We start from the raw sequence: 12006 nt of genomic DNA on the forward strand, positions 1-12006 counted from the left end.
GGGTCTCCAGAATGAGCCCTAAATCCTGCCAACCCTCCTTCAAGGTGCCGAGTCTATGTCCCCTGCCAGACTTGTGGGTTTCAAGGAATTACATTTCATGCAGACTGTGAGTTATAAGTGTGTGTTTGTTTTAAACGGACTTTTTGGTTTGGAAAGTGCCCTTCACCTCCACCTGACATACTGTACTACACTCACCTGTCCTTGTTTGCCTGATGCATCGAAACAGACACACAGGCTCAAAGTAGACCATCATTAAGTTGTCCGTGGGCTTTGTTTGACCATGAGGATTTCACCACGGGGTTACTCACTCAATGTGACCTGCACATCTGCTTTGTACCACATTTGGCCCTGAAGACCAAAAGATAAATGAAACAGAATCCTTGCCCTCAAGGATTGAGTCTACTGGGGGCTCCAAATGCATCTATAAATTGACAGTTTAAGACATGGTTCCCTTAATGCTCAAAGTAAAATGTAATGCAGTGAGAGTACAGAAAAGGAAGTTATGAATTCTAACCGAGAGGATCAGCAGAGGCTTTAGAGAAGAAATGGTATTTAAGCCATAGGTTTTCGTTATCAACAAAATACAGAATTACATGCCAGGTAGAGGGAACAATGGGAATGAAGGCCTGAAGGCAGAAAAGTGTCCTGTGCTAAGGAATCGTGAGGAATCCGAGCGACCGGAACTGCAGAGCAGGGAAAGGTGGCAGTTGAGGTGGGTCGGTGTGAGAACATGGAAGGCTTTGAGTGCTAGGCCAAGAAGTTTGGGCTTTATTTGCCTGTCAGTAGAAGCCATCAGAGGTTTTTGAGAAAGAGACTAACAGGAAATAACTGTAGTAAAGCAGAGTGCATAGGAGCAAACCTGGAAACCAGGAGCTCAGGTGGGAGGACTTGGAATAAGTCAGGCAAGAAATAGGCATGGTGCAGTGCCTGCCTGGCTCAGAGCATGCGACTCTGGATCTCGGGATCGTGAGTTCAAGCCCCATCTTGGGCGTAAAGATTAATAAAAATAAATAAATAAGCTTAAGAGGGGGGAAAATAGGCATGACTTGAAGCAAGCCAGGATAGTGAGAAGAAGAGGGAGAAGAGGAAGGGAGTGTGATACAGTGGAGGAAGAGCTTGGAGGACAGTGATGAATGGGGTATGGAGCCCAAGGAGTAGACATTAAGGATGCTTTCCAGATTCCCAGCTAAGAACTCTAAGGCTTTTCACTGAGGATGACAGTTGGGTAAAATCCAGGTTTCATCTTTTGCCATTTGAAGGTTAGCTATGCGTCCAAATCAGTTACTTTCTTATTTGTCATGAAGGTCTAGATCTCTGGAAAGAGCTGTCAGGGTAGAGATTTAAATTGGGGAGCCATCAGTCTTAGGGTGATATTTGAATCCCTGGGATTCAATTGCACAGAACAACTGTACAACTGGGCAGACTGTGCACCGAACAGTTCTAAGCGGACCACTTCATCAGAGTCCTTGAAGATTTGTGTAATGACTATGAGTTTTCTAGGAGTTGGTGGTAACATGTCTAGGGAAAGGGGAGCCTTTTTCTAATTTGCGCTAAGGTGTGATTTGGTCTAGCAGTGGTTCTGGAAAGAAAGCTAAGCAAGGGCCAAGAACAGAGCCTTAGGGAACAGCCTACCCTTTAAGGGAGAGTGGAGAAGGAGGAGGAGGAGCTCACAAAGGAGACCCTTAGGAGTGGTCAGAGACTTGAGTAAGATTGTATTCAGTTGCCTTGGAATTTACCTGAAAGCATAGTCCCCACTCAGCAAACTGTCATCTTACTTTGCTTTAATGACTCAGGTAGAGCCTCTACCAATACTATCCCTCAGTTTTCCCTTTTCACATATCCAAGGGGTTTTCCTTGACCCAGCAGATGGGATAGTTAGCAGTCTCCATTTGGTTAAGACAGAATTATCAAGCCTGCGGCTCTGGTCCTGAGGGCCAGCGCTGGGCAGGTGAGCATTATCCAGGGCAAATAGCGCTCACTCCAGAGGCTGCCCTTTGGGCTCCTGGGAGAGCAGACCATATTTGCTGTCCCTAGGAAAGGGCACTACCTCTGGCCACTCACCCCTGTTACATTTGGCTCCAGACAGCCAGGAGTCAGGAGTTGCTGAGGCAGCTCCCAGGCCAGAACAGGCAGAACCTCTCAGATGGCCCTGAGTCCCACACTGTGAAGGCCTGACAGGGCAGAGGAAGCTTTGTGCGTCCTGAGCCACACAAGAAAGAAAAGGCATCCCAGAACAATGGCTTGGAAGCTGTCTTGACTTCCTTGTGGCATAAACTATAAAGCTTATGGCCTTCCCCACGCATGCCCACAGGATGGTATAAATGCTTCTTACAGAAGAGAAAGCGTGTGCCCTGCCTTGGCCCGTGATTCTCTGCCCACACACACCTGTCATTGCTGCCTCCGGGCACTTTTGACCTCATTTACATCAGTGGAAAGTTATAGGAGGAGAGAGAGCACCACTTTCCTGGCCAGGAATGTGTCAGCCCAGATCAAAAATTCCAAGCCCACACATGTATCGATGGGATTCAAGCTCTACAGGCAGACAGAACATTGTTTGGCATGGTCATAAAACTCAGACCAAAACTGGAACTTATCTGAGGGGGTGGAACTCGATTGCTTGTGTATCACCTAGATCAGTCAGTCAAAATGTTGTGTTTTCAAAATAAGTCATTTTTTTTCAGACCCTAAATTTTAATAATTTTCTTTATCAGCTGATTCTCTGCTTCTTAATTTGAATGAGGAATACAGTTCCTTTTCCAATAGGAGAACGATCACTTGTCCTATCTCTGGGGCTTGCTTGTTTTCTTTTTTCCTAACCATAAGCAAGCCTAGGTTCCCTGACTCCATGCATCAAAGGCCCTGGGGAAACTCTTGGGATGATTTCATACACTACATCCTGTAAATGGGCAGGTGATCACGTTATCCTTTTTTAAAAAGGACTCTGCAGCAGAGGAGAGGAGAGGAAAGCACTTTTCCATGGCGTCAGGGGGAAAATCCAGGAGTAGAACCCAAGAGGCTGAGGTTCAGGAAATGTGTTCCCAAACTGCCTTCTCTGGAAAACGCAGGGAACCGGCTGCTTTCCAGTGCAATTTTTGGTTTATCAACTTTCAAAAAGAAATTAGTTCCATATGATGGGAATCATGTTCTTTGGTTTGAGCTTAAATTGAGCTTTGAAGCAGTTTCTATGTAATATTCCATCCCTTCTGGTTTTGGAGTTTTCCATTAAACTTAAAAAAAAAAAAATCAAATGAGCTTTTCAACTTGATGAAGGACTTCAGCAATCTCATTATTCCTTCTCTTCCTGGACTGACCTTTTAATTTTATGCAAGATGTACAGGGGTGATTTGTCTTGTCTGGTTATAATACTGTGCTGTTGTAAGGATGCTTAATCACCAGGCACACACATTAGTCACCAGTTGTTGTAGCTACAAGCCCAGCTTCCTTATATTAACTCTAGGACTAGACTGAGAGCTAGAGAGGGGACAACCCGATGGGTGGTGTCAGAAATTCACCCCCAGATGCAGAAAGCAGTTCTTCTCATTTCTTCCTCATTTCCTCAGCTTCCATAATGTAGAGAACACGGAGTAGGCATCAGAGGGAGAGAACACAGGCAGGAAGGATTTTACACACAAGGAATATATGGGTAAAGGAAAGGCAACCAGAGTATAGGGTAAGAAACTTAGGGCTTGTTCATTTCAGTCAACACTTAATTGCTCACTCAGCCCTGGGCCAGGCACCTTGTTCTGAGGTTAGCAGAAATAAGCATGGGAAGGACCTGCAGGGAAACCAACAATTACAGTCGGCGCAATAAATGCTATAATTAGAAGTATGCACCAAATACCACTGGAGCATGGAGGAGAGGCACCAAGCTTGTCTAGGAAGGGATGCAAAAGACTCCCAAGACAGAGAGCCTTCGGCGAGGATGAAGTCATCTGCCCAGGAGAACGGAAGGTAGAAGGGTGCTGCTGGCCAGAGCTCCCCATACTGTCTGTGGTGGTAAACCAGTGTTGTTGTGTTTTTCCCTTTTCAACCCATTTAGGACTGATATTTTTATAAAACGTAATAAAAGTCAATTACTAGAAAAATAAAATTTTAAAAAGACATGAAATAGGAGCCCAGATTTTTATTATTAGATTCAACAGACATAAAATTGCTGTCAGGTAGTTATAAAAGTTTCTAAGCGCTTACTCTTAATTTTTCTTCTTCCCCCATTTATTCACTGTGATTCAATCATTTTCTGCTTCATTGCAGGCCAGTAGCGGTTTATGAGTGAGTGCCCATCCAAGGGCACAACAGCATATACGCGGGTGGGAGAGAGGTCCACCTCTCGGCGTTGGGTGCCTGGAGTGCGTGAGGATGTGAAGCAGGGGAGAGCGCTGGGGGAGAAAATAAGGCTGCAGGGCAGACAGAGACCCCACCGTAGAGCCTTATGGCCGATAAAGTTGGGCAGGGCCTCTTAAAGGGTCAAACATTCAAGAATTGAATTTCAGGAAAACAACTGGCCCAGCATAAAGAGGGGAGGAGAGTGAAGGTAGTGAGACCGGTTAGGAGATGCAGCGATGCAGGTGGGAAATGATGGGGCTGAATGGAGGCCATGCAGTGTGGTGGAGAGAAGGTGTCTGGCTTTGAATACAATCAGGAGGTGTAATTGTCAGTTCTTAGTGATTGACTGCCCGGTCGGAGAAGTGGGGAAGGCATGTCATCCAGTACCATCCCATCATTTACAGGTGAAGAAACTGAGACCCAGCAAGGTGACAAAGCTGAGTCTCGAAGCTCTGCTTTCTGGCTCAGGAAAAGTTTTCTTGCCCCTTGACTAACTGACCGGACAGTGTACCAGGTAATACCAGCATTCCAGCTTGTCCCACTCGAGTCCCCATGATGCCTCTGAAGAGAGGGAAGGATGTGTGTCTGTCAGAAGGTTCCAGATGCACCGAGACACTAGCTTACTCACTGACCGCCCCCCCCCCCCCGCCACGTCTCCACCCCCACTACCCAGCTGCATTCAGCCAGCCTGCCTGACCTCCTGTGCTCTCTGTTCACGGTCATTGTCTTAATGACAGAAGCCACTGCAAGGTTCTCTGTGTCCTACAGTAGCCAGTTAAATTCACGTAAATCCTGTTTAGGCAGTTGAGGGAATTTTTAATATCCTTCTTTTATAGACACAAAGGTTGCTCTCACCTGTAAGCCAAACATGAACAGGCAGTCACTAAGCAGGGCACATTTTCATTTCTGGTATCTCTTGGTATCTCAGGACTTGTCTAGAAGGACTAATGCCTGGAATAGCATGTACTCGAGAGTGTGTTCAGAGCCACAGAGTTTCCTGGGGTGCTGACCTGGTCCTCCTAGGTCATCCCTGAGACAGGACTCCAGCAGGTACTGGCAGCTTCCTGTTGGCGTCAGAGGTCCTGGATCGGTGCCAGAGGCCCAGCACAAACCCGAATCCACCCAGTTGCCTAACAGTCCTCCACATCCTCTTTAACCCAGCCTCGCTGGGGTCTCAGAACCAAACCAGGACTAGAGGGCAGAGAGTACTTGCCGTTCAGACGAACAGCCATTCATTAGGGGCCTACTATGTGCAAAGGGAATTCAAAAATACAAAGACGAAAAAATGAAAACCATGAGTCACTTCTCCTCCTGGAGATCACATTTGTAAAATAACAGTAACTTAAATAACCTAAAATAACAGTAATTCCAGGCTTTTGGAATTTGTGCTCTCTGCCTGCCTGCTAGTGTGAATACCCATAATCTTTGTTGGCTTCCTGTGGTGAAAGAAGGCAAACACCAATGCAGTGGCCTTAACAGAGGTTCTTAAACGTGAGCATGGTGCCTGGAGTTGACTGCTCGTTTGTGCGTATGCATGATAAAAAATATTAATAGGTTTGGACATGTTAAAAAGATACCTTCAATCATCACAGCATTGTGTCTAACAGTGAAAAACTGGAAATGACTTCTCCCCAAAGTAACTTTGCAGAATCTGGGTCTTATCACATCACTGAATGTATGAGACCAGAATCCACTGTTGGGTTTATGTCCTGAATCATTAGGCAGGGAGAAGGTGGAAAACAAAGACTGGCTGTGCCAGTTGAGTTTTGACTGCATTATGAGGTATAGATAGCATGCCACTTCTTGGGAATCCTATGTTTTATTTCTAGAGAATCACAGTTCCTCTTTCGGCTTCTTCTGCTTAGAAGAATGGGTCATTCATGCATTTGACAGACAGGGATGGAACTGGATGAACCTCAACTTGAACCAGCCTTTTCTCATTGCACTGAGCAGGGCTGTCAGCAGTGAAACGAGATCAATTCCTGTATCTTTTCATTTTTAATTCGAGTATAATCAGTATACAGTGTTATATTAATTTCAGGTGCACAATATAATTTACAATTCTATGCATTTCTCAGTGCTCATCAAGATAAATGTACTCTTAATCCCCTTTATCTACTTCACCGATCCCCACACCCACCTCCCCTCTGGCAATCACCAATTTGTTCCCTATATTTAAGAGTCTGTTTTTTTGTTTGTCTCTTTTTTCCTTTGTTTGTTTTGTTTCTTAGATTCCTCAAAAACTTACCATATGACCCAGTAATTTCACTACTAGTTACCCAAAGAAAGTGAAAACACTTAATTCAAAAAGATATAATGTACCCCTATGTCTATTGCAGCATTATTTACAGTAGCCGAGATATGAAAAACAACCCAAGTGCCCGTCGATAGGTGAATGCTTAATTTCTGTATCTTAATGCTTCAGAATTTGGCCTCAGCAAAGACGGATAAAGTAGACAAAGGTATTGTGGCTGATGGAGCTTAACCAGTTCTTGAGACATTTTGCCCATTGCTAGTGCCAGGCCCTGGCACTGTATGAGAAACTCCCTTTGGCTCCTTGCTCTATCACCCACAGAGCAGTTTATAAGCCAGATGTGTCACTTTATAATATAATAGGCCCACCTGTCCCAAACTCCTAAATTTCCAATGTTACTTAGTATTTTCAAAGTTTGTGTCTACCATCAGTTTTGATTCTTACAATAATCTCAAGGAATAGGCCACGTATGTGTTCTCTTTTTTGCTGATGAGGAAATAATAGTTCAGGCTTCCATAGTACTTAATACAATCAGGCACTGTTCCAAACAATTCACATTAAATAGCTTCATTCTCATGAGGCAGGCACTGTGGTTATCTGCATTTCATGAAGAGGACCAAATATAGAGTGGTTAAGTAACTTGCCCAAGATCACACAAATGGTAAATAGCAGGGCCAAGACTCAAGCCCAGGCAGCCTGGCTCCAGAATCTATACCCTTAACCTTCCATTATACTGCCTTTTGGAATCAGACAGACAGAGGTTGGTTGAATAACCATGCGGGAGTTAGGGAAGGAAGCAGAGTGAGGGAGGCATACGGGAGCTATCTCGCTCCCTAAGAGGACAGCTGAGAATTTGCCCTTGGCCTCTATCTCCATGTGTGTGAGGACTCCATGCTTGGCTACTAGTCTGAATTTCTGTGTTCCAGAACTGATCACAGATAAGCTTATCGGCATGGACTCCAGTTCTCCAGGAAATATAAAATATACCCCACTATTAATGGTATATGAAACCTTATATTTGCAAAAGATCTTTAATTGCCTCCGTAATGTACATATGGGCATAAAGTGTTTTCACACAGGTCGCTTGTGGAGTGAAATCCAGGGTTAGTGACTAGATTAAAGTCTATCACCTTGCCACTTTAATGTTTTAACAGAGGAACTGAGGTGCTGAGAAATTGACCAAACTGAAGTAACCATTATTTATTGGATCAAGATTTGTCCAACATTTAGGCAAGAAGAAGGTTAGTCTCTCAAAAGGTCTCTTTATCAGTTCCTTTTGCTTAGCGGTTTGATGATACTTTCTAAGCTAAAAATAAGGCACACAGGCCCAAAAAATAATTTTCTCCCTGATTTGTGGATTGTTTACCTTTAAGATCTTAGGAAGTCATAATGATGTTTGCATTTCAGAGATTACTTTTATTAAGGATACTATTACATAAAATTGGAAATAGTCTTTGGCCGATGGCTGCACATTTACTCAAATGGATTACTCAACAAAATGAATGTCTTGGGAAATGAATGTCTTGGGAGTGTCTTGCAAGGCTAAGTGCTGGACACAGCATGGGCGGGTGCTCAGGAAGTAGCAGCGAGTTCTTCAAAAGGAAACTTCTTAGGGGTAAATTTGATGTCTTCTGCACACTTTGCTGTGATATGCCCAGCATTAGGAGGAGATCTGTAAATCCCTGGAAAGGGACTGAGATGTGTGTTGCTGTCATATGTCTAGCCTGTGATCAGTACACTGGAAATGACTTAAGAAATATTCCAGGCCTACTCTTGGAGGCTGTAATCACTTTCAAGAAAACAAGGCTTTATGCAAAACACAGAGAACAAAGTGATACCAACTATAACCCAGAACTAACATGTGAGGTTCGCATTTTTCCAAGGGCCTGGGAGTGGTTCTGAAACCGTAGGTGCCTTCTTGGGTTTTTGAGACTTCCGTTTAAATGGCTCAGGTTTAATCTCTGATGGAGACAGCAGGTAACCGAATGAGACCTGCTGATGTGGCCAAAAGTTCTGGTTCAAGTCAGAAGTCTGTCTCCCCTCCCCTTTGATATTGCGTAAGGCATTACTAATGCTGGCAAAGGTTTGTGTTTAGCCAGTTGCCAAAAGCAGCCTGAATATCCCTTCCTGAGGTCGGTGCTATAAACTGCACTCCTTCCTGTTGTAAAGCATTCCTCATCACCCCGCCTCCCTCCACTTGCCCCCACCCCGCGGTATCCACGTCCCCTCTCACACGCTGTTTTCTCTCAACAAAATGTGTTCAGGGAACTGGCCTCACCGCTGGCAGAGTCTAGTACCCCCAAGTCTGAAGAGCCCTGGGTTTCCATAGAGGGAACCAGCCACAGCTAGACGGGCTAAGATGTCTCATCGTCCCTTCACTTGCTAGTTGTGTATTCGCACTGATACCTCAGTTGTCTGGCTGATCTTTCAAGGGTGACAGCCACAACATTTATCCACTTACTGGCAACAGTAGTGGTGACAACAGTGGCCAACGCTTACCTAGCACCGCGTGCCCTCTAACGTTTAACAGAGTTTCATTCTGTCAACCTGTTGGTTGGTATTGGTGCCACGTGTCCACCATAAGCCTCGTAGGATCCATCTGCCCCTGCCCATCCCCACTCCACAGCTGCCCCAATTATCATTGAGATCACATTGGTTAAGAGGCTACCGTGTTCTGATTCTTCCTCTTGCAAAATCTTTCCTTCCTTTACCTTCCTTAACGCACCCTCTTTGCAGACAGAGGGCTTCTCCACGACTATCCTGTCCCTAGTTTGCAGGCTCTCAGGATCCCTGTGACTCTCTGATCCATTTCTTTGTTGCATTTCTATGGCTGGGAAGCAAAGGTGCCCTGGAAAGTAATTTCCCATGGGTCAGCTGCACCCACCTCTCTGCACTGGGGAAGCCGGAGGAGCCAAGCAGAATTCAGTATGTTGACCACCTTATCCCCCCCTAGCCTATCAACCGCAGGTGTCTCTTTTGCCCCAGCATCTTTTCTGTGTTGTCGGAGCTAGGCCCAATGGTCACGAGACCCCTAGCCACCAAGGGTCTGTCATCTCCTTGGTGTCTTTATCGGAAGCCCTCCATTCTGCCTCCCTGCTTCCCCTTGCGGAGGGCATCTGTGTGCATGCCAGACACAGCCAGGTATCATGCAGGAAGCATTTTGGCAAGGAGAGTCAGTGAGAGAGGTTTTCTTGGCAACTATAAAATAAAAGTACTGTAAAGAGCTACTAAATAAACTTGTGCCACTTCAGCTAGAGAATTTCAGCCCTCCTGGGAGGGGGAGGGGCGATGCTAGGAATGAAAAAATTTAGAGAGAAGGCTCAACTGTCAGCATGATGGGTCATTTATTTGATGGCCCCCAGGGAGATGTGTGACCTGCACACTGTAGACGTTAATCAAACTCATTGCCTCTTTCATTTGTCCAGAGAGGCAATGAGTGTTTTCTTTGTACGTGTTTTCCAACCATAAGACACGGCAAGGGGAAATCTCTTGGTCCCTTTGCTCAGGTTAAATCGGTCTTGTATATAAACAGTGGTGAAGGTGGAAACATGTTGCCTGCATATCAAGTGCATCCAACACCAGAACTGGATGGAGACCAACACCTGACCTGGGGGGATTAGTTTGTGAGTCCCTGGCCCTGTTTTAAAGGGTGTATAATAGCCAGACTTGCACAGGGTCATTTTTATGATTATTTCCCAAGTAGCTGTTGGGAGAAATACGAAAGGGTAGGAGGAGCCTCAGAGGCGATTTGGTAATACTTTTGGAGTTGGAAATTGTTTTTTGATTTTCTGTATTCATTAGAAAATGAGTAATTTTACATTCAGCCTCATGATAATGAATGTTCATGTTTCCCATATTTGTTCTTTTTCTTTTTTTTGAAAGCTTATTTATTTATTGAGAGAGAGAGAGAACATGCAAGCTAGGGAGAGGGAGAGAGAGAATCCCAAGCAGGTCCCGTGCTGTCAGCACAGAGCCCCTGCATGGGGCTCAATCTCCAGAAGCATGAGATCATGACCTGAGCCGAAATTAAGAGTGGGATGCTTAGCTGACTGAGCCACCCAGGTGCTCCTACGTATTTGTTCTTAATTTGTTCTCATGGATCAGCCCCACAAAACTTCATGAGGAGAAATGGTATGGGGACTTCATTTAATAATTAGGAATGTTGCAGGTCACATGGGTGGGTCAGTCGGTTGAGCTTCCGACTTCTGTCAGGATCTGTAAGCAAGTAAGTTGATTTGGTTTTTTTTCAACATGCCCTTGCGGCCTGCATTCCAAAAGAAATCCTTTCCATTTCTATCAGTGGTTTATGTTCCCTACATATCTTCCTTGGGAATTATAGCAATAAATGGTACAGAAACCAAAGAAAAGAATTAAAGCCAAAACGTGTGGACATATATCTTAATGATTTCTTCCTGGTTATCAAAATGATACATGATTCCCATAAGAAAGTTAGCACAAAGAAAAGAAAAATTATTTATAAACATAGCACCCAGAAATAGACTTTTCTCTTTCTCTCTTATCTTTTCCCATCTCTCCTTCTTCCCTCCTGTTTTGCTTCCTTCTTTCTATCCTCTGAACAACTGTAATTAAGAGAATATTGAGGGGCACCTGGGTGGCTCAGTTGGTTAAGGGTCTGACTTCGGTTCAGGTCATGACCTCACAGTTTGTGGGTTTGAGCCCCATGTCAGGCTCTGTGCTGACAGCTCAGAACCTGAAGCCTGCTTCATATTCTGTGTCTCCTTCTCTCTATGCCCCTCCTGGCTCGCACTCTGCCTCTCTCCCTCTCTCCCTCTCAAAAAAAAAAAAAAAAAAAAAAAAAAAAGAAAACATTAAAAAAGAGAGAATATTGAAAATACAATCTTTGTATCCTGCTCTTCCACCTGGAATTGTATCAGCCTATAAATAAGTCATGAAATACAGCAGCCATAGAGGAACGATTGAGAGATTTGACTGGACAAAAATATGAAAGTTACCGTAAATAAAACTTAAAAACAAATTGGGCAATAACATTTGCAAACAATGTAACAAATCACTACTATCCATAATATGTAATAAGCTTCTAAAAAATAATCAGGGGTGCCTCGTTGGCTCTGTTGGTTGAACATCTGATTCTTGATTTTGGCTCAGGTCATGATCCCAGGCTGTGGGATTTGAGCACCACACTGGGCTCCACACTGAGTGTGGAGCCTGCTTGAGATTCTCCTTCACTCTGCCCTTCTCCCCACCTTGTATGCACACTCTCTCTCTCAAATAAAAATAATAATAATCAAAAAGATAACTCAAACTTTAAAATGGGTAGAAAATGTGAAAAGGCAACAGACAGAAGAAATACAAATGGTCATTAAACATGTTTTTAAAAGCTTAATCTCATTCATAAGAAATGAAGTTAAAACAATGAGATCATTTTCCCTAGCAAATTGGCAAAGACC

The 12006-nt window shown here is 44.3% G+C and overlaps 1 protein-coding gene and 1 long non-coding RNA gene across 8 annotated transcripts in view; one reads left to right on the forward strand and one right to left on the reverse strand.

Annotated features, from left to right (window-relative positions):
• The window catches only part of PRKCH (protein kinase C eta), a 232643-nt gene that overhangs the window by 183811 nt on the left and 36826 nt on the right, over window positions 1–12006 (forward strand). The gene's annotated exons all lie outside the window — the stretch shown is intronic.
• Window positions 4109–12006, reverse strand: part of LOC131517313 (uncharacterized) — an 86014-nt gene continuing 78116 nt past the window's right edge. For all 6 annotated transcript variants that reach the window (XR_009264513.1, XR_009264512.1, XR_009264517.1 and 3 more), the window contains 2 exons: window positions 5179–5387; window positions 4109–4884 (listed from right to left, as the gene is read on the reverse strand). This is a non-coding gene — a long non-coding RNA (uncharacterized LOC131517313). The remainder of the gene's footprint in view (window positions 4885–5178; window positions 5388–12006) is intronic.

This window comes from Neofelis nebulosa, chromosome 7 (assembly GCF_028018385.1).
Source record: "Neofelis nebulosa isolate mNeoNeb1 chromosome 7, mNeoNeb1.pri, whole genome shotgun sequence".
Taxonomy (NCBI): domain Eukaryota; kingdom Metazoa; phylum Chordata; class Mammalia; order Carnivora; family Felidae; genus Neofelis; species Neofelis nebulosa.